The sequence below is a fragment of the Episyrphus balteatus genome, chromosome 2 (assembly GCF_945859705.1).
Source record: "Episyrphus balteatus chromosome 2, idEpiBalt1.1, whole genome shotgun sequence".
NCBI lineage: Eukaryota > Metazoa > Arthropoda > Insecta > Diptera > Syrphidae > Episyrphus > Episyrphus balteatus.
Window position 1 is genome coordinate 99,075,148 of NC_079135.1, and position 24,004 is coordinate 99,099,151.

The 24,004-nt window shown below is 28.6% G+C and overlaps 1 protein-coding gene and 1 long non-coding RNA gene across 2 annotated transcripts in view; one reads left to right on the forward strand and one right to left on the reverse strand.

The window, feature by feature from the left end:
- The window catches only part of LOC129908340 (uncharacterized), a 60,524-nt gene that overhangs the window by 25,369 nt on the left and 11,151 nt on the right, over positions 1–24,004 (reverse strand). The gene's annotated exons all lie outside the window — the stretch shown is intronic.
- On the forward strand, positions 19,220–20,015 carry LOC129908346 (uncharacterized). The gene is made up of 2 exons (XR_008771267.1): positions 19,220–19,554; positions 19,636–20,015. It is a non-coding gene; the product is annotated as an uncharacterized LOC129908346 (long non-coding RNA).

Genomic DNA, 24,004 nt, shown 5'->3' on the forward strand with positions numbered 1-24,004 from the left:
ATACATTTTTGAGTAGTCTTTTATTTTTTTGGAATTTTAATAGGAAATATAGGTTTTAATCATGCGCATGCATGTACAAACTTTTGAATTTTTAAAATGATTTTTGACCGAATAACGGGAAAAACAATTTTTTTTTGTCCCAAGTTTTTTGGCCGTTTTTAACAGTTTTTTATTTTTATCTTTTTTTCTTCAATAGATAAGTAAATGAAATTTACAGTGTAGATAGATAATGGGCAAGACTATATTTGTACAAAGTTTCAATTAATTTTGTAATGACAAATTTGAAACAACGGTAAAATAAAACTCTATTTTTCAACACGTTACATCTTTTTGATGCAAGAGTATTTTGCATAGGCCACTTTTGCTAAAAGTTCAAAAGTTAACATTTTTAAACTCATTTTATGAACTTTTCAAGTTTCGATCCTCTTTTTCATTTGAAAATTAACTAATTACAGAGTCGAAAATTAAAAATTAATACAAGAAATGGCGGAACGAAGTCCGCCGGGTCAGCTAGTAATATTAATAATATTTTCTTAAAAATGGCATAGGTATCTACTTTATTTTTAAAAATTTTAATGGCCGATTTTACGAAGGACTTTTAAACATTTAACAGGCTTTGAAATCTTAAAATGGGATTTTTTGGTTTCACCAAGCACTTTTAAATTTAACAACCTTTTAAACACCCTTGTAAGCTAAATCCCCATAGCAATATTTCAATAGTTTGCTTACGATGAAGAGTCACACAAAGTTATTTGCACTTGCAGTAAAAGTGCATTCCAGGTCACAGGAATCCAATCTCTGATAATAAAATAATAATAAAATAATAATAAAACAATACATTTTTGTAGTTATAAATGACTTAGGTACTTCTAATAATTTTTTTTTATCAGCAAAATTAAATTCTTTTGAGTTTATTTGAACTTTTTATTAATAAATATAATTGGCTGAATATCATTATCCTGATTTTTTGCACTCGTGAAATTCACCTTTTGGCTGCCATCTTGGATTTTAGTTTTTATTAAATATCTCGACTTCTGTTCATCTTAGACAACGTAGACAATATTAAATTTCGCATGTTTATGTTGAGAAATTTTTTTCGATATTCGGAATATTAAAAAAGTTACAAGCCAAAAAATTAAAAAAAAAAAACGAAAAGAATTAAAATTTTTAAGTTTTGAGCACTTCTTGTCAAAATTATAAAAAAAACCTTCCGAGAAAAGATTATCCACCTTGAAATAATAAAATAAAAACTAAAATCCAAAATGGCGACCAAAAGGTGAATTTCACGATTGCCCAAGTTTACCAATTTCTTAAGACAAAAATAATAAGTAACAAACAAAACTTGGAAAATTTCGTTTTTTGAACAGTTCCAATGATTAAGCTATTTTACCATTTTAACATGTTTTTTATTTTGTCATGATACGATAATTTTTTACTGAGATAAAGCATCACGTTCCTGTTCCTTTAATTTTTTGGGCTAGTGTATTTAAAATTTGTATTGATAATTTCTACCTTGTTTACGCTTCCATCGATTGTTTTCTTAATTTTGTATACAATTTTTCCAGTAAATATGTAAACACAAACAATTATGAAAACTATTGTATTTGAAAAGTTTTCTTGTGAATTATGTCATTTTATTTAAAACCTAAACCAATAAATTGCATTACGCCCGAAGTAGTCGAATTTTTTTTATTAAGTTCCTTCCATATTTCAAGTTTGCGTTCCATATGAAATTTTACAAACTAAATAACCAAAATCATCTTATTGATAACTTTACTATAGAAACCAATTTTTTCGAGGTCAGTTTAATCGAATAAAAACTCAAACTACACCTTCACTTAAAAATAAAAAAAGTTACTCAAAGCCACCTATTATCACGAAGCCACCAAACATTGTTTATTATCGGAATGATTGCTTTAACACCAAATTGTCGTCTTCATTCCTTTTTTCATTCCTTTAACCATTTTTGTTGCTATAATTTATGACATAATTGGCACCTTAATTATGCCTTATCGACAAAAAAGGGAAGCACTACAGGTATGCTTCTGAAGAATTTTTGAACTACTGGACCAAAAAAATCAACACTAAATGATGCATGAAGCGTGAATTTTTTGATTTGTGTTTTATTGTCACACGAGTTATTTTTTTGAGGCAGGTATTAAATTTTTCAATTTTTTTATTCCTGTTGTTATTCAAGTAGGTACCTTTACCTGCAATTATTATAATTTGACTCATTGTTTATGTTCATGGTGTTTTATGGTATTTTTTTATGATTCAGAGAACATTGAAGAGGTCGTTTCTGCTTGATTTCGTTTGGCTAATGCGGCTTTATAAAAATAAACAATACCTACTAAATTCCATGAAAAAACATTCAAACTTTGTCGCTCTTGTGTCCTAGTCGTTGTTTTTATTTATTTGAACATTTAACTATCCCAGAACTTGTATACCTATTCAAAAAAATTAACAAAACTTTAATTTTTAAAGTTTTTACCACATTCACCATTTCGTAATTAAAGTTATTAATCAAAATTCTAAAAAAAATTGAGTAAGTATAAATACGAGGTTTCGACTGTTGGTTGACAATATTATAAATTCATGAAAAACAGGTGGTGTCCTTGATGTTTCTTTCTTGTCAGGCCAATGTCTTTACTTTTGTCAAGCATAAATATCGTCCTTAATTGGAATAAAAGCTGCTTCGGAGATTGTTTATACTTTCAATATGAAAAGAGGCTCGATTTATATTTGAGACCAGTTTTTGCCCTTTTACACAATGATAGTAATCAAAACAATGCCTTCAGTTTGTGCAATGGATTCTGTCAATATTCATTAAAATACAATCAAGTTTTTTTTAACAGTTATGATACAGTACCTTACCTAAATATCTGTGTATAAGTAAGTAACCGCTTTCAGGTACATACATGTGTAAGTCGACATGTACTTGAAATGTAAGAGGAACTATACAACTATCTTTTACTTGCGATATGATTTCAAGTATCTATAAATACAAGAGCAGGTTATGCATTCGTTAAAAAAAATAACATACTCAAGATTTTAATCGAAAACGATAATGAGCAGAAATAATTAAAAGAAAAAAACAAAAACACTATGACCGCTTACTTAATCTGACTTCTTAAATCGTTAAAGAAAATAAAGGGTTTTTTTTTTAAGGGCTAAAGTTATATAGATCTTTATTATGACGAGTTGTATTATATTATTATGGTCATGATTTCAGGCACATTGTTAAATTGGTGGTTTCTATAAATACCATTGCAGACATATCTTCTGAGCAATCCGAGTTTTTGCAGAAATAAAAGCCACTATTTAACATTATATGTATTTCATCTAGAGAAGGTACTCTATATTGTCGTCTATCAGGAGCCTTTTGATGGGTTAACCATTCTAGTCCATCAACTTATACTTCATCGGTTATCACTCAATACTTCAAAAGGTACTTACTTTATATTTGCAATTTGTTCAAAATGTGTTTGATGGTATTCGCGACATTGGTCTGCAGATATCTGCCGCCGAATGAATACAAAAGTAAGTTTGAATGGAAATAACTCAGCAACCAGAACTCCAAGAAACTTTTGGTTTACAGTAGTTATGAATAGAGCTTAACAAGTCCCTTATTTTGATACCTCACTCGATAAATTTGGAAGAATTTTTTTAAAATGCATTTTTTTCGATTTTTTCTCGAAAATAAAAAAAAATATGCATAATTTTTTTCGCCTAAATGCGTAGTGTGGTTCACTCTGAACTCATGTCTGTAAATTAAAAATTGGTCCGCAGATATTTAAGAGAAAATGTATTTGGATACAAATAACTGAGCAAACAGACCTCCAAGAAATTTTTGGTTTTCAGTTATGCTTAGGTAGAAGTTGCTTAGAATATTAAAACATTTTATAACAATAAAATAATAATTTTAGTTTAATTTTATCATTAATTTTAAAAGAAATGTAAAAAAGTATTTAAAAATCAGATTCTTGTATAGCGAAGAATTTTGAATTTTTGTTTTTGAAAATTGTAGGACCCGTTTTTTAAGCAAACAATGTTATGTATACATATAAAAATTTTCAAAAATTTTTCCAAAAAAAAAATCCACATACAAAAACAAATTTTCAAGAATATTCAGTAACAGGTTTTAAGAATTATTGATTTAAAAAAAAAAAATTCCAAAATTCATATTTTTGCAAAAAAAATTTTAATTTTTAAATTAATATTATCTACATTCATTATTCAATTATTAAATATTATCTACTACTTAAATTATTGTTTGAAATCGGATTCTATGGCAGGCATCAATGATACCGGTTCAACTTTTTTTTTGTATTTCAAAGATAAAAAGTTAAAGATAAAAAGTTATTTTTGGTTTTATTAACTTATCTTATTACGTAAATACGGATTAACTGAAAAAAGTAAAATATGTACATTGGGATAAAAAATAATATGCAAAAAGGGAAATTTTCATTTCACATCTTCATTAAAACGCCGTAATAAAGGTGTATACCAAAATTTAGTCCAGTAGGAATTTTTCCGCAGATTGGGGTTAAAAATGACTGGACTATAATAGGATAAGAAAGAGTAAATTATTTTTTTACTTCTTAAAATTATTCTACAAAAAAACCTTAAAAGGTTTTATAAATGTTTTGAATTCTTTGTGGTTACATTCTAATTTTTATTTTTTTATGTATATGTATGACAGCCGACCTATATTTTCAAATTGCCTAATTTTGCAATTTGTATATCAAATTTCACTAAAAGGGTATATAACCGGTACGATTACCAATAATATTGATTTCATTTGAATATTATTTCACCATTTAATAATGGGATTTAAATGTTATTCTCCTTTCTTTGCACTATCAACAAAAAATAGTTTAAAATGAGAGCATAAAGAATTTAAATCTTATTATTGGATAGAAAATTTGCCTAAGATTTATAGGTCAACTGTATTCTGGGAAGGAACATTCTTATGTTAAGTGCTTCATAAATTAACACAACCCTTTTAGAAGCTATGACGTTTTAGACTTGATAATGTTTCGTTTTAATACTTATCTAGAGAAACAGTGACTTGAAGTCAACAACTTTAATCATTTTTTTGTTTCGATTCACTTTGCTAATGGTAATCAGTACACTTTTGATGACTTATTCAGATGTACTGATTATTACGGAATTTAGTTTCATGAAAAAGGTGCTTTACAACAAAATTTTTCCATGAAGTTTGTATCACTTAAAATATTTGCTCTTTTTTGTCTTTTTCGAGTTACGAGTATTGCATTTCTGACAACCTTAAAACAACATTTTTTTCGTGAATAAAATTGTGTGTACAAAATAGGTACAAATTGGATTACGTACCAATACAAAAACTGTCATGAAAATAAAATTATTCAGCTGTCGATTACGTTACATTATTTTACATCTTTGTCTGCAACATAAACTCCACTTGAAATAATAATTCAAGCTTAATTTAACAATCACGTTGAAATTCCCATCGAAGGAAAAAAATCTTCAAAAAACCAAGAAAAAAAGTAAAATTTTTGTAGGCCTCATCATTATGTCACATCCCGAAACCATTGACATCAACGCAACATTACAAAACATCGAAGAAAAAAAAGAAATAAACTCTTTTTCAATGAGAGTCAATGATCGTGACATTCTACTTAAAGGAACTCAACATAAACCACAAAACAATAAAAAACAAAAATCGCAACACCAAAAATCCGAAGGTGTTTTCCAACAAAACCAACACCGAACCGATCGATTTATTTCATTCAATTCGTGAGTACATTTTATTGCGTAGAGTTTCGTACTCCAAAATACAAAGTAAAAATCGAACTTTAACAAAAGGTGGGGCATTCTATATATATAAAAAAAAAACCTATGAACAAGCGTAACCTTAATCGATTACATGATAAAAATTTAAATTAAATCCTCAAGACATCAAAAATTGTGCTAAGTTTCATGCGTAAAGTAAAAAAAAAAACTTACTGTGTTGTATTCCAAATCCAAGTTTGGGACATGAACAATAAGAAGAAATAAAAAAAGTTTTGAACTCACGACATTCTCAATGTGTGTCATAAAAAAATTACTCTGCAGATAGGAAGGCGGTATCATTAATCATTAAAGGACCGGCAGCAGTAGCCTGATGATGATAATGGTGGTGAAGCGGATGCTTTTGACGTCTGACGTGTGACTAATCCCGCACAGAATCGATAAATTGTGCGATTATTATTCTTTTATCATTAAAGAATCATTCTTTTATGAGTTAACCTTGAGATAGTTTTTTAACCTGAATCTGTTTTATCATTATGAGCATAATTTTTTTATCTTATTAAGACATTATAAAGAAAAAGAGTATAAATTACTAAGAACTGATAATGATAATATTGTTCCGAACTTTAAGAGCTAAGTTAAGATTTTTTTTGTAAACTCATAAATACTCTTATTGAACTCTAATTTAGACCACAAATCTAAAAATTATTTAAATGTAAACGCAAGGACCTTACATGGTCATGATTGATGAAGCAAAAGATTACATGACTGCTAGTACTAAATACATTGCTCGATTTCAGAAGAAACTGAAAAAAATTCTTCTTCTTAAAATTTATTTGTGGTATTTGTGCATTTTTGAACGTAGAATTACATCACAGCGAAATTCATTTTGAGAACTAAATTTTATGTTCTGAAATACGTTTATTGCTTTCCAAAGTTAATTTTTTATCCAAGATATTGAAAAAAGAAATTTATAATATGTATTTCAAAATTTAAATGGTTGACAAATTACTCAATCATTATTTTTAACGTTTGGTTTGAATTTTAATAATTTTTGCTGGAGCCCCTAAATCCGACATTGTACCTCCCCACACCATCTGCTTTGATAAAATTTTTTAATGAGTAAGAACTGTATATAATTTTAACAGACAGTTAATGGCCAACAAAGGTCAGCCATAATTTTGTTTTCATTATTTTTTTGCAGTTCAAATGAGAGTCACTGTGGCGTATGTGGAACTAATTTTTACTTAAAAAAAAAGAGGTTCAATGCTTAATATTTGTTTATAGCAAAAACCTATTTTCAAAAAAAAATTAAAAAATATGTTAGAAAGTCAATTAGTTTTTATTTTATTATATAAGACGAAAAAATTTTGATATGAATCTGAAGCCAGAAATTTACTATAACCTACTTCCCGTTTTCGAGCTTTTTTTATGTGAAATTCCAAAATAACCGTTCTCTGTCGCTTTGTTCTCAGCAATATTTTGTCGTAAGGTGAGATAGGCTCTTTAAATGGTTTATAATTCAGCTAATTTTAAAAAGAATACATTTTTTCGTGGTTTTCTCTTGTTGCAATGGAACGATTTCGAGTAAAAATTCGGAGTTTTTGTACTTAGTTTTGTTTACCAGTGCTTTTTTTCAGTAGATATAATGAATTTAATGAATTGCCCTTCACTCAAGATTAATGCGGTGTATTAAAAAAAAAAGTTAAAAAAGGTTTAAACTCAATTTTTTTTTTCAATTGTCAATTAACCCCTTTGTAACTCAAGATCGTAATTCAAAATTAGTAATGTCAAACGACTAGCCTTTAACTATAATAAAACACGTATTCTTAAAAAATTCAATCGAAATTTGCGGAGTAAAAAAAGTTTAAATAATATACTCTTGTATATAAATTCAAAAATTCAAACAAAAAACTATCTAATATTTGACACTTTCTTAAAATTCAAAAATGAAACCTGGTTAGTTTATCCAGATTTTCGTTAGTTTATCTGAATTTTGTAGTTTTTATAAAAAATTGCTTATTTTCAAAAAAGCCGAACTATCAACATTAACTGCCAATTAAAAACTACACGGTGTAACACTCAAAAAATACGCGGGCGGAGACCTATCAGGTTTTGTAGAGCTAGTCGCACTGAATACGAAACGGTATTTAAAAATCCCCTAACACCCCCAAAATCTGGAGTTACGGGCAAAAAACGGTTTTTTGGACCTTCGCCCATTGAAAAAATTCTAGCTTCGACAATTTTTTACCCATTTTCGATTTTTTTACAGTTTCTGATAGAAGATAAATATACCTTTTTAACAATGTATAAAACATGTAACTCGGTTAAACCACTTAGAATTTATAAGATGTCAAAGTTCAAAAATTCAATTTTTTTTGTCATTTGCCCAACTTCGGCATCAATTTAAAGTATATGTTTTCAAAACAACATGCTATTTAAAAAATATATTCTAAAACTATATCTATTTTCCAATTGATCGAAGTATTTTTTATGAAAATCACTTCAATATTGGCTTAGAAAAAAAAAATTTTCGATTTCAACCCAGATACAGAAATTCGAACTTTTAGGTATAGAACAAAAATGTTGTTTCGGCACGTAGTAGGATAAGTTGGGCGCCAGGATTTGATGAAGGGTTTTTGTAGAGGAGCTGAATACAAACATTTTTTTTCTTTGGGAGGGGGGTCTATCTCCCCCCGTTTAGGTGGGAGGGGCATTTTTCTAAAAAAAATTATCAAAATAAAAAAAAATTATTAAAAAACAACGGCAACACTTACAGTAATAAATGATACCATTTCCAAAAGGCAAAATTGTGCATTTGATTCTAATTTTTAAATCAATATAATATTACCAATAGTTTTTGAAATAATCGATTTCAAAGTTAAAAATAGGGGAACAAATTTTTTTTAAAACTCATTTTATACTATTTTTGTCCAGACTGTGAATTTTAGTAAATAAGTTACTTAGACAGAAAATTGCCTCAATTAATTCCTTATCGAACAGTGAAAACTATATGTTTCTATGTCTTCTAGTTTTTGAGAAAATTGAAAAATAAAAAAAAATAAAAACAAAAAATATTTTGAAAAAAGAAAAATCTGATAAAATAATTTTTCAATTTTCCCAAAAACTAGAAGACATAGAAACATATAGTTTTCACGGTTCGATAAGGAATCAATTGAGGCAGTTTTCTGTCTAAGTAATTTATTTACTAAAATTCGCAGTCTGGACAAAAATAGTATAAAATGAGTTTAAAAAAAAATTTGTTCCCCTATTTTTAACTTTGAAATCGATTATTTCAAAAACTATTGGTAATATTATATTGATTTAAAAATTAGAATCAAATGCACAATTTTGCCTTTTGGAAATGGTATCATTTATTACTGTAAGTGTTGCCGTTGTTTTTTAATAATTTTTTTTTATTTTGATAATTTTTTTTAGAAAAATGCCCCTCCCACCTAAACGGGGGGAGATAGACCCCCCTCCCAAAGAAAAAAAATGTTTGTATTCAGCTCCTCTACAAAAACCCTTCATCAAATCCTGGCGCCCAACTTATCCTACTACGTGCCGAAACAACATTTTTGTTCTATACCTAAAAGTTCGAATTTCTGTATCTGGGTTGAAATCGAAAATTTTTTTTTTCTAAGCCAATATTGAAGTGATTTTCATAAAAAATACTTCGATCAATTGGGAAATAGATATAGTTTTAGAATATATTTTTTAAATAGCATGTTGTTTTGAAAACATATACTTTAAATTGATGCCGAAGTTGGGCAAATGACAAAAAAAATTGAATTTTTGAACTTTGACATCTTATAAATTCTAAGTGGTTTAACCGAGTTACATGTTTTATACATTGTTAAAAAGGTATATTTATCTTCTATCAGAAACTGTAAAAAAATCGAAAATGGGTAAAAAATTGTCGAAGCTAGAATTTTTTCAATGGGCGAAGGTCCAAAAAACCGTTTTTTGCCCGTAACTCCAGATTTTGGGGGTGTTAGGGGATTTTTAAATACCGTTTCGTATTCAGTGCGACTAGCTCTACAAAACCTGATAGGTCTCCGCCCGCGTATATTTTAAAACCTCATTTTTGTAACACCGTGCTATTGGTGTCATTTATTGGAAAAATGGTATAGAAAGGATTTCAGTTCTTCGCGAAAGAAATATTTAAAAATTATGTTATAGTAAAGTCGGGTATTGTGGTATAGGTACATGTTTCTTTTTGGGCTATATTTCGAAAAATATTGAATCAAACTAATCGAAAATTTATGAAGATGTGCAATGGTATATAAGTTTCGTGTTTTGGATGTCTTACAGTGGTTTTTCGTTTCTGAAAAAAAAAAAGTTTTATGTTAAAATGTGCGATGACCTCGAAAATACCATATTTAGAAAGTGGAGGGTAATGTGGTACACATACGTCTGCTAATATCGTATACTTTTTTCCAATACAATATTATATATTTTATGGTGTCTTCATTTTTGAAATAACCAATAAAGATGTTTTTATTTGAAAAAAAAAAAAATAAAATGCACGACTGGGGTCGCACGTACTTGCTCTTATGCTTAAAGTTACTCTAATTTTAAAGCTTTTTATTCAAGAAAATTAAGAAAATTTAAAATTTGATATTTTCAAGAAATTAAAAAAAAAATAAAATCTGTTTTTATAATTAATTAAATATCGTTTTAAATGATCTTTCACAAAAAACCAAGTATGCCAGTTTACTTCTTATATAAAAAGGAATTTTTAGAAAAAAATTTTCGAAAATCGTTAGAGCCATTTTTTAAAAAAGTAATTTTTTATATATAAAAACTTTCTAATATTTTTCAAAAAAAAAGTTGGTATGCCATTTTGAAGAAATAATTTATCTACGCATAAAAACGAAATTTCAAAATTTTTCATAAACCCATTTTCAAAAATTTGATTTTTCAAAAAAAAATTTTGAAATATTTTTTAAAAATCCAAAAATGAGTATTTTGAAAACTTTCTAAAATTTTAATATCACCTTTACCAAAACGCTTTTGTATAAAAATTTTCGTTGAAATCGGGGTGGTCTTGAACGAGATATTCATAAATCAAAAAAACCGTTCTATGACAGGTACCGTTAATAACGATAAAAAAAATATTTTTTTTATTTCGAAAGTTGGCTCTTATGTGTAATACTACACTCAAAAATTTTAATCAAAATCGTTAGAGCCGTTTTTGAAAAAAAAATAACTTTTCTAATTCCGTTATATGACAGGTACCGTTAGTTTTGGTCCTAAAAAAAAAATTTCAATTTGTCCTCTAGGGAATCACCCAAAACTGTTAACTACCAAGTTTGAACAAAATCACTCGAATAGTTTAGGCTGTAGCTCAAGGTACATACAGACAGACAGACAGACAGACAGACAGACGGACAGACAGACAGAATTGCCGGACCCACTTTTTTGGCATTCTCCATCATCGTAATGTCATGTAAAATTGTTATCTCGAGTTCGATTTTTTTTACGAATCCTAAACTTGCCCTATAGTACCTATATCGCAAGTAAAAAATAGCAGAAGATCAAAAATTATTGGCGTTTTTAAATTTTAGTTATAATACTAATTTCATTGCTGCCATATATTCTAAATGAGTACCGCATTAGAGTATTGTTAGTATACCACATTAGCGGAAACAGTGATATTGAACAGAAAATTAAAAAAAATTATTAAAAGTTAGATTTTAACCAAACTCATATCGAAATCACGTAAATCAATAGCAAACTCTTTTACTTAAAAAATACTTTTTTTTTTTAAATATTGCTTTTTAAACGCTTGGGAATGCATTTTGTAAAGCTTCCAAAAAAAAATCCACGTAACTGTATATAAAGATTTATTATTTTTGTGAAAAGTATGTAATCCAGTTAAATAAGGGTTTAACCTCGGAATGAATGTTAGTAGAAATTTTTTTTGCTCAATATCTTCCTTTTGCCATTCTATAACATATCTCAAAAGTCTAGAAAAATCTCATGTCCGCTTGTCGCGATTTCAAGGTCATATCGCGAAATGGAGATTTTCCAAATTAGCAAAAATAGGCTATGGTAGTGTATAAACATATGATACATGATTTCAAGGTATTTTTTAATGCTGATTCCAAAAAATCTAAAATCAAGACAACTCATATTATTATAACATTTGCAAACTTACTGCCGAAAAACCCTTAAAAGTTATGGTAGATGGACCAAATTTTGCATGAAGATTTTAGAATCCATCATTATTAAAAATCAAAACAATCCCTTACAAAAAATATATATACCTACGATATAATGGTATTTTTTGATGGAGGGGCAAATTTTAGGATATGCACTAAAGAAGATTCTTGTTCATCTTAGGAATAAGTGCAAATAGGCTAATTTTTTCATTTTAATCTTTGTTTGGATATTCTTTAACTACCCTCAAAAATCTAAAAAAATTTCATGTCCGCAAGTCCTAATTTTCTTGGTTTGAAAATAAGGTGCAGATTTTAAAAAATTAATAAGAAAAGTTTAAATTTTTATATGTATAACAACATAAGCGACATGATTTAAAGGTATTTTTTAACACTAATTCCAACAAAACTCACAAACAAGTCAACCTGACCATCCCTGAAAAGTAATGCACCTTATTCATGTTGATCTGACACAAATATCTGAAGTGTAGTTTTCCAATTTTTTTAAAATCTGCACCTTATTTTTAAACCAAGAAAATAAGGACTTGCGGACATGAGATTTTTTTAGATTTTTGAGGGTAGTTAAAGAATACCCAATTAAGATTAAAATGAAAAAATTAGCCTATTTGCACTTATTCCTAAGATGAACAAGAATCTTCTTTAGTGCATATCCTAAAATTTGCCCCTCCATAAAAAAATACCATTATTTCGTAGGTATACCTATATATTTTTTGTAAGGGATTGTTTTGATTTTTAATAATGATGGATTCTAAAATCTTCATGCAAAATTTGGTTCATCTACCATAACTTTTAAGGGTTTTTCGGCAGTAAGTTTGCAACTGTTATAATAATATGAGTTGACAGATGAAAAACAGGTATAACTTTTTCCAGAGACGTCAGATTGTCTTGATTTTAGATTTTTTGGAATCAGCATTAAAAAATACCTTGAAATCATGTATCATATGTGTGTATAATACCATAGCCTATTTTTGCTAATTTTGAAAGTCTCCATTTCGCGATTTGACCTTGAAATCGCGACAAGCGGACATGAGATTTTTCTAGACTTTTGAGATATGTTATAGAATGGAAAAAGGAAGATATTGAGCAAAAAAAATTTCTACTAACATTCATTCCGAGATTTACCCCTTTTTTCTCCTTATTTTACTGTATTAATGGAATATTTTCGTGTTTTTGAGTACGCATTTTTCGTTAAACAAAAGTTGTCACCTATTGCTTCAAAAGACGTCCTTCTATGATATATATTAGACTGGGCCAAAAAAATAAAATATTTTTTTTTTGAAAGTTACTTCTTGTTCAGGATGATGAAAACAAAATTTGGTAAAAATTTGAGCCGTTAAAAATAACTTTAAGAGGTCTATCATCGGTGTTTTTTATTTTTATACATGATATGATGTGTTACAACAGAACTGCTAGACGATCAAAGTAAAAAAATTTCTGTTCATTTTTTCTTATATAAAATTAAATTTCCTACAAAAAAGATCTGATTGAAAATTTTCGTCAGACGAGCCGTATTCGAGTAATTAAGCTTTTTAAATGGAAGTGTTTTTTCAATTTGACTGTTTCACTTTGGAATTTTGTGATGAGCAAATAAGTGAATAGAAAAATAAAACCACGACAGATAGGAAATTTAATTCTCTACAAAAAAGGTCTTGCAGTAATTTTCCCTAAATTGAGTTCTGAAGAAGTTATTCACGATTTAAATCGAGAAAAAAATTTAAAAATCAATTTTTAAATCGTGAATAACTTCTTCGGAACTCAATTTAGGGAAAATTACTACAACACATTTTTTGTAGAGAATTAAATTTCCTATAAGAATTTTTCTATTCACTTATTTGCTCATCACAAAATTCCAAAGTGAAACAGTCAAATTGAAAAAACACTTCCATTTAAAAAGCTTAATTACTCGAATACGGCTCGTCTGACGAAAATTTTCAATCAGATCTTTTTTGTAGGAAAGGAGAATGGGCAAGTTTGTATGAAACGTGGACGTTACGCGGCCAGGAATGAATTTGTTATTTTTTGATGTAATTAAGGTTTACATACCTATATTGTGCAGAAGTTTTATCCCTGTGACGTATTTCAATAACGGATAAAATGCATTTTTGCATTTAACACTTTATATTATGTCTCAATGTTATAACTTAATTGTGTATTTTAAGTGCAAAATATTATTTTCTGTCATTTTCCCTGAGTCTGAAGACCTTTATCTTGAATATCCAACCACTAGAACCCAAACTATAAGCATTTTAAAACAACAAATTCAAGCCTATTTTTAGAGTTTTGTTGTTCAATTTTTTGTTACTTTGAATTGTTTGAAAACTTTCGAACCTTAAATGGTTGTCTTAAAAATCTTATATTATAAGTTCTATTGGTCGGATTTGCAAGATTAATGTCTTCATTCTCAGGGAAAATGACAGAGCATCATATTTTATATTCCATATAAAAATATAAATCAGTTTTTCCTTCATACATTGAACAATGCATTAACAATACTAATACTGCATTATCTTGCATTCTTAACGCAATAAAGCGAAACGTCCATAGTAAAAGTTTTTCCTGGGCTATAATTCTTTCATTTGATACCAATTTTATTGATGGCCGCTCAACGTCCAAAATGCCCATTCTCCTTTAATCTTATATATAAAAATGAGTTCGTTTAGTGTGTGTGGCCGATAAACTCGCGTTTGGCTGGTCCGATTTTGGTAATTTTTTTTTTGTTTGAAAGGTATTAATATGTAAATGGTTTGTATCAAAAAAAATAATACCTTTTCTCGCATCTTTACATAGCTGTCAATATGTACGAGTAAAAAACCACTCTCGCTTTTTAAAAATTTTAACTAAGCTTAATTTGTAAAGCTTTCAAAATAATTAAAAAAGTCTGATTTTGAGTGAAACAAATAATTATTCGTCTTGTGATATTAAATCCACATATGGACTGCACAAATAAAATGTATATCTCTGATTTTCATTGAGGACAAATAAGTAAAGCATTGGCACATCAATCAGAGTTATGGTTTGTATCTACATATTATAATATTTTTTCTGAAATTTTGTGTGAAATATATGTGAAAAGGTCCATCCGAAACGCTGCTGTCAAGTTATAGGCACATTCCATATTTGGGGTCGAATAACTGAACAGATTTTTGTGAAATTTTGTTTATTTGATAAGGTCTATCCGTTACAGGTTTTGTTTTATAATTTGATCCAATAGGTGGCGCTGTTTTCAAGTTATAGGCAAATTCCATAGGTGGGGTCGAATGACTGGACAGATTTTTGTGAAATTTTGTGTTATGACAAGGTTCATTCGAGACAAGCTTTGTTTCATGATTGGACCCAGTAGTTGGCACTGTTGTCAAGTTTTAGGAAAATTGCATATTTTGATTTTTGTGAAACTTTTTGTGTCTGATATAATTTAATCGAAACATGTTTTGTTTCATAAATTGGACCCGGTAGGTGGCGCTTTTGCCGAAGTAGTTATAGACAAATTTCATATTTGGAGTCCGAAAGACTTGACAGATTTTTGTGAAAGTTCGTTTGTGTGATAAGTTCCATCCATGTTTTGTAAATTATAACTGTATTCGGTAGGTGGTGCTGTTGTCAAATTATATATAGAAAGACTTGACGCTGTTGTCAAGTTATAGTTAAATTCCATATTTGGAGTGCGAACGGCTGTATAGACTTTTATGAATTTTTTTGCGTTTGATAAGGTTCATTCGAGACAGGCTTTGTTTTATAGTTGGACCGAGGGGCGTACGTTGAATTGTCGGACCCCGGGGCAAGACTACATTTTTGGGGCCCCTTTGATATAGAAAATAAGAACAAATAAAAAAGGACGTATACGCCCACTTATTTTTTTTGGGGCCCCTGATGTACCTATCATTTGTTGGGCGCTAAAATTATGTAAGTAATATTTTTTGGGGCCCCAAGATAATATGTAATTTTTCTTTCAAAAAAGCAATTTTTTTTTGGGACCCCTAAGGTAATACTTTTTTTTTAGATGAAATATTATGTGACTGGCTACCAATTCACTGAAAAATATAATGTGTCTCTCTTGTGTCCGAAGTGATTCATGTCAAGTATCTTATCTTTTTGCTTCGATACTTTTATAACCAGTTGCCTTCTCTAAATTGTCTCCTTACGGGGCCCTGGCGTGTTGGGGGCCCCGGGGCACCACCCCACTTGCCCCAATGGTGTGTACGCCCCGGTTGGACCTGGTACGTGGCGCTGCTGTCAAGTTATGACCAAATGCAATATTTGGGGTTCAAAGAGCTCATATTCAAGGCTAATAAAAACAAACACGATTTAACTCTTTAAAATGTTATTTCCTCAATTAAAATTGTTTACCACTAAGCTATATCTCACAGTTGAAAATTGGTATGATAAACTGAAACTTAAAATTTGTTTAAGTTGTTTCAGCTACCAATTTATTAATACAATTTCCGCATTAATTTAAAATGATTTAATCTTCTTAAGAAAATATTTTAATATTTAGACGTATGTATAGAATTAAGACGGAATCTTTTCATTTTAAGTCGGTTTCTTTACAATTTACAAAAAAAAATTGCTACTTTTTGAATTTCTTAAATAGCCAAAAAATATTATGATACATAGTCAAATAAGGTGAAAAAAAGGAGTAAACCTCGGAATGAATGCTAATAGAAATTTTTTTTTGTTCAATACCTTCGGTTTGGCATTATATAACATACTTCAAAAGTATAGAAAAATCCCATGTCCGCAAGTCGCGATTTTCAAGGTCAAAGCGTGAAATGGAGATTTTCAAAATAAGCAATAAAAGACAATGGTATTATATTCACATATGATACAATACTTCGAGGTATTTTTTAATGCTGATGCCAAAAAATCTAGACAAGATCAAGACAATCTGACGTCTCTAAAAAAAGTTATACCTGTTTTTTAATTGTCAACCCATATTATTATAACAGTTGCAAACTTACTACCGAAAAACCCTTAAAAGTTATGGTAGAGGGACAAAATTTTTCATGAAGGTTTTCATATTCATTATCATTAAGAATCAAAACAATACAATGAAAAAAACATTCATACCTATGAAAAATTGGTATTTTTTGAGAGAAGGGACAATTTTGGGATATGCACTAAAAAACATCCTGGTACAATCTTATAATTAGTGCTGATAGGCTAATTTTTTTGTTTTTATCTTTGTTCGGATATTCTATAACTTATGTCAAAAATCAAAAAAAAATAAAATGCACGACTGGGTCGCACGAACTTGCTCTTAGAGTTAAAGTTGCTTAAATTTTTAAGACTTTTTATATAGAAATTTGAAAAAAAAAAATAAAATTCGTTTTTTTAAGAAAATGGAATAAAATCTGAAATTAAATTGCCCTCCAAAACAAGTATGCAGTTTTGATTGATATATTAACATGCATTTTTAGAAAAAAAATTTTCAAAATCGTTAGAGCCGTTTTTTAAAAAACTAATTTTTTATAAATAGTTTTTTGGAAAAAAAGTTTTAAAATAAAATTGGTATGCCATTTTGTAGAAATCACTAATCAACATCTAAAAACAAAATTTCAAAAAAATTCAATGTCCGGTTTTCGAAAATTTGATTTTTCAAAAAAAAATTTTCAAAATTTTTTTAAAAATCCAAAAATATTTTTTTTTTTTAATTTTATTTTTGGCTTATATTAAGATTATATAAATGCTTCTTCACAAAAAGTTTCGTTGAAATCGAATAAGCTGTTTCGGAGATAATCGGATTTGAAAAAAACGATTCTATGGCAGGTACCGTTAATAATGATTTTCAAAAAAAAATTTTTTCATTGAAAGATAGACCTTAGCTTAAAACTAACATTTGAATTTTTTAAACAAAATCGTTGGAGCCGTTTTCGAGATATTTCAATTTTACTAAAATCGGTATATGACAAGTACCGTTATTTTTGGTCCAAAAAAATTAATTCCAAAAACCCCTCTGGAGAGTCGCCAAATAACGCTACATACCAAGTTTGACATTAATCGGTCCATCCGTTTAGGCTGTAGCTCCTTATACAGACAGACAGACAGACTGACAGACTGACAGACTGACAGACAGACAGACAGACAGACAGACGGACTTCCGGGACCCACTTTTTTGGCATTGTCTACCATCGTAATGTCATGGAAAAATGTTATCTCAACTTTTTTTTTTTGTACGAATACATAACTTGATATATAGTACCTATATCGCAAGTAAAAAAAAAATCAGCATTAAAAAATGCCTCGAAGTTATGTAATTCTTGAAATTCTAATTTTGAAAATCTCCATTTCGCGATTTTAGCTTGAAAATCGCGACTTTCTAGACTTTTGAGGTATGTTATAGAATGCCAAAACGAAGGTATTGAGCAAAAAAAAAATTCTATTAGCATTCATTCCGAGGTGAAACCCTTATTTGACTGGATTATCAAATTTTAGTAGCGATAGCTATCAGACAAATGGTTTGCTTTTTTTAATACTTTATACAATTTTATGTTTGTGTTCCATATATCAAGTTGTGGCCCGATTTTTTTGTATTGGAAAAGGTTAACACATTACAAAGCCAAAAATTGAAAATAAATACAAGAAAAATGCGGAACGAAGTCCGCCGGGTCAGCTAGTTTTATATAAGAAAAAATGAACAGACATTTTTTTTACTTTGATCGTCTAGCAGTTCTGTTGTAAAACATCATATCATGTATAAAAATAAAAAACACCGATGATAGACCTCTTAAATTATTTTTAACGGCTCAAATTTTCACCAATTTTTTTTTTCATCATCCTGAACAAGATTTTCGAAGTAACTTTCAAAAAAAAAATATTTTATTTTTTTGGCCCAGTCTAATATACCTATATATTATTATATAGTTTGCGCAGCTTTTGTGCGATTTATGTTGGTTTGTAACAGATACATATGTCATCTATACGATGTAAAGCACTATCTAAGTGAAAGATTTAATAAAGAACCATACAAAAAACTTTAAAAATAAATTTTTTATTTTAATTATTATATTTAAAATTTTTTTTTGTATTAAAAAAAAAAAGTTAAAAAATTTAAATTTGTTCTACTTGTAGATGAACTTTTGTCTAAAACTTTTAATTGGGACAACATAAATTTGTTTTTATTTGGCACACGTTAGTTCAAACAATGGTGGATAGTTAGTTTTACATCATATTTTAGTTATATTATTTGTCTGGCAATATCTTATGACGAAATAATGATATCAGAACAGTGAAATATTAAGTTCTTCAAAATAAAACAAGCTATTAAGCCTGAACTACATCAAAACACAAAGTCAGAAAAGTACAAAAAAGTAAACATGATGTTTTTTCTTGTTCCCCCTAGTAACTTATTTGTATATCTCTCTTTCATTTTTAAAAAGTATTCGAGTCAAAAAGCTTGAACATGAACAAGCTTTCAATTTTCACAAAGTTTCAAAAACAAATACACTCAAACAAAATTGTATATCCTTTCCGCAAGGTAGCTCTGCGATCACATAGTTCCTGTCATTTTCGAAGAAAAGCTCTTTTGACAAATAAATGTAATTTCAAACTAATATCAAAAAATTATGAGCTAAATTTATACAAAAGCTTAGAAAACAATGCCGTAAGTAAAAAATTTACCATTTTAAATGTTTTAGAATATTTGTATACCTAAATAAATTATTTGACATTGATTTCTTTATAGATTTTTCAAAGATTCTATTTAAATTGACCACATGTTTGAAGAATGGATCCTTAAAAACCTTGAAATGGTCTATTCAATCGAAATTTTTAAACATTTTGACGAAACTTAATTTTCCAGAAGCAAGTAACGAAGATTGAAGAAAGTAATTTGATAACAATCATTCAGAAAAATCCACCAATTTACAACTTATTGCCCAACAAATAGCTCAACGCTTCTTGGGTTAGTTTTCGTCGTATTTTCAAGAGCGAACACTATATTTAAATGCAATTTTTTGACAGTTGTAAAATGTATGTTTAGACCGTATTCTTTAGAAATTATTTTTATATGTTAAATAATTTCTGCATTAAAATAAAAATATTTCGATTTTGGTTCTCAACTTATTATAATGAAGTTTTTTTTTTCAAATATACAGTCGATTCCCTCGAAGACGTACTTCCTTTAGGTTGAATTTCCCTCTAACAAGAACATTTTAACCATTTTTAATGAAACCGCCTGCAGCAAAAAGATTTAATAGATTCCTTACTTAAATTTCCATCTAACTGGAACTAATTTTGGTGTCCTGAAAAAATTCGAATTAGATGAAATCTACTGTAATTTGTTTACTTTTTCAGATTTTTTTTTATTTGAAATTACAAAACTTCAAAAAACAAAGAGCTTTTTTAGTTAATTTTTTTCCAATAGATGTCAGGTAAATATACATGTGATTTTTATATTTTGAACTTTGTTTACTTTTTTGTACTTTTTTCACTTTGTGTTTTGATGTAGTTCAGGCTTTACGAACTAGACATATTCATATAATACAAGCTTAGGTTATGTTTTGTTTTTACTTCAAGTTTAGGTGTTTTCTATATTTTTTTTTGAAAAAGTCTCCAACTGAGCATTAACATAGTTTTTTTTAGGGGATTCCCATAACAAGTTTAGTTTTTAGCAAATAGTTATCCCCTAGACCTACTGTAACGATTTTGAATTTAAAAGGTCAACTTAGGAAAGTTCCCAATACTTAAAAAAATGTTTGTTAATTAGAAACAGAATATCGCACAGCGGTATCCAATAAACTTAAACTGTACGTATGACCTAAATTTCTTCAAACTAAACTCATCGTCTTATTAAAAAATAAAAATATGTATCATAAATATCTTCAGGCACAATATCCAATAACATCATGTAAATTTGATCTTTCTTTATCGATTACCTCAGATTTTATTGATTCTATTGATTGTTTTTTTCTTCTTGTTGTTTAAGATCCACAAAAAGATGTTTCACCTACTAATCAATATTCTGATACGCCATCCGCCAACCAACCGTGTTTCCATGCCGAATAAGTTGAATGAACTTTTATCTGTGACACACACTTTTTTCGTTTAATTTCCGTTTTGTTTACAAACATCATTTCCAATAAACCAAAACCTAAATACGCCGATCGATGAATAAAATCAATTAAAGTAGGTCAACGTTCGCATATCATCGAATTGATATTTTATTGTTTTAATCTTGAATATCTCTAAAGGTCGTTGATAGTGATCGCAGTTTTTTGGAACTTGATTCGAACCAACTATTTTTTACCAACAAAAATGTATATAATCACCGCTATTCGAAAAAAAAGCTGGTTTAAATCTACAAATATATATCTTTAACTACAAATTACTTTCGAGAACCCGTTGAGTTACCTTTCGGCTTATAAACAAAAAGATTATTCAAGCCCTTAGAGACTGTTGTAGTGGTCTGTGTTGTGGCCCTTAAAATAAACGACACATTTCATTCCTGATGAATTATTATCAGGCGTGTGTAATGTGAGCCGTGACGCTAGCCAACATGTGATTACTTTTACTGCCCACCAATGCTTTTTTTATACTATAAACAAGCATTAAATATATCAACGCGCACAGAGGATCACCTCAAAAGGTGATGCTGGATTTTTGTCCCCCCACCAAAGTGAAACGCCTACTTTCGATTTTTAAGTCAGCGGGAGACCTTGACTTCTTGAAAAGAGTTATGTACACAAGTCTTGAGTTGGGGTTTTTTTTATTTTTTTCTTATTTTCAACACAGAGTAAAAGGCTATAAGGTACTTCAAGGATGATAGAGGAAGAATCGGTGGCGCAGTGATACTTCGGCGAAGTATGAAAGAAGAGTTCCAACAAATTTATCGGTTACATGGGGATTGAATTAAATTTTGTAAATGTTAAACCTTAATCGAATTGACTGTCAAATCGATAAATTGCGTGCAGTTTTATTGACAGACCTTTGCAACTTTACCAGTTTAATGGTTAAAGTTATGACAGATTTTTCTGATTTATGTAGATTTGAAGAGACATTTTTTGTCAGAAAATTGGGAGTTAAACTTGTTTAAGGAAGTCTAGTTGAAGTGTTAAAGTGAGAATGAAGATAAAGTGATCACTGTTAAAAAAAAAAGAAAAAATGGCAGACATTTGTTGAAATATTACTGACCCATCATTTCAGTTTTTCAGAGAGCTTATAGCTTAAACAAATATTTGCATATCTTTTTATTATCAACACTTCAGTTTTTTGTTTGTAAATCCATATTATACCGAACCTATGTTTACCTAAATTTTGTTAAAGTTCAAAAAACTTTTAAAACAAATAAAATTTTGTCTGATAAACTGGTCTCTTCTCGCATGAACATAAATTGATACTCAACTCAGCCGATATTTGTTTTGTTAATAATCATGCTTAAATACTCATAAAATTGTTTTAACTGGCTACCGAAAACTTAGCAGTTAGCACATCATAACTAAGAGAGGAGCGCACAGTTGTTTTGGCATCGTTACATTATATCAACATAAAACTTTAGTCCAAAAGAGCATATTAAAAGTCAATAAAAAGGGATCATAAAATCATTAAACCTTTTTTTCGAGTTTAATGGTTTTTCAACATAAAACCATAAACACGAAGTCTGATGGCTTAATTTGTGGATCATTGATTTAAATTAAATAGGGAAAATAAACTAGGTAATTAAAGAAGATAAATTGATTTCTCATTTTAATTACACAGAATTTTCAAAAATAAATTAGTTAGATTATGTAACATTGTAACATATTACCATCCAATTAGGCGTCCATATCACCTATTAAGAAATATAACTAAGACTAAAAAATATATTCTTTGAGAAAGAGTTTTTCCGTGGAATCTTTATTTTTCTTTTACTTGGAATCTTATCGAAAATATGTTTTTTGAAAAATTTTAGATAGTGATTGTTTTAAAGTTTTTGTATGAAAATTTTTGTAATTTATTTCTTGAGTAAAGCCTGAACTACATCAAAACACAAAGTCGAAAAAGTACAAAAAAGTAAACACAATGTTTTTTCTTCTTCCCCCTAGTAGCTTGTTTGTATATCTCTCTTTCATTTTAAAAAAGTATTCTATTCAAAAAGCTTGAACAAGAACAAGCTTTCAATTTTCACAAAGTTTTAAAAACAAATACACTCAAACAATATTTTATATCCTTTCCGTAAGGTAGCTCTTCGATCACATAGTTCCTGTCATTTTGCGAAAAAAAAGCTCTTTTGACAAACAATTAAAATTTCAAATACAGTCGATTCCCTATAAGTCGTACTTCCTTTAGGTCAAATTTTCCTCTAACTCAAATTTTTTACCGTTTTTAATAAAACCGCCTGCAGCAAAAAGATTAAATAGATTCCTCTTAGTCGAATTTCCCTCTAACTCGACCCAATTTTCGGTCCTGTGACAATTCGACTTAGATGGAGTCGACTGTAATTTGTTTATTTTTTCAATTTTTTTTTTATTTGAAATTTCAAAACTTCAAAAACAAAAGAGCTTTTTTAGTTAATTTTTTTCCAATAGATGTCAGGTAAATATACATGTGATTTTTATATTTTGAGCTTTGTTTACTTTTTCGTACTTTTTTGACTTTGTGTTTTGATGTAGTTCAGGCTTTAAGCTTTTCAAAATTTCACTTTTTTTTAGAAAATAGAAAAATTTTTGAATAAATGTTTTTATTACTTAATTTTTAGTTTTTTATTAAAAGAAAGTGTTTTGATGCATTTATGATATGCATCTTCTTCACAAAGGGAACACACATTGAACAATCATGACTCATTATTCAAAAATTATAAGTCAATAGCTTTCATTAAAAGTGCCATTAGCTTAGTCATGTAAAAGGTAAATAAACCTTTTTAAAATGGGTTAGCTTCACATTTCACCACATTATCATAAAAATTGAGTTTTAATCTGACAAATTGTCACCATTTAGATTTTATAGAAACTTAATGGTTCCCATTTGATAAACTCATCCATTATATTCATATTGAATTGGTTTGCTTGATTCAAATATAAAAATTTTGTCTAACCAATAAAAGAGTTGATGACAAAGAACTCAAAGAAACAAGTAAA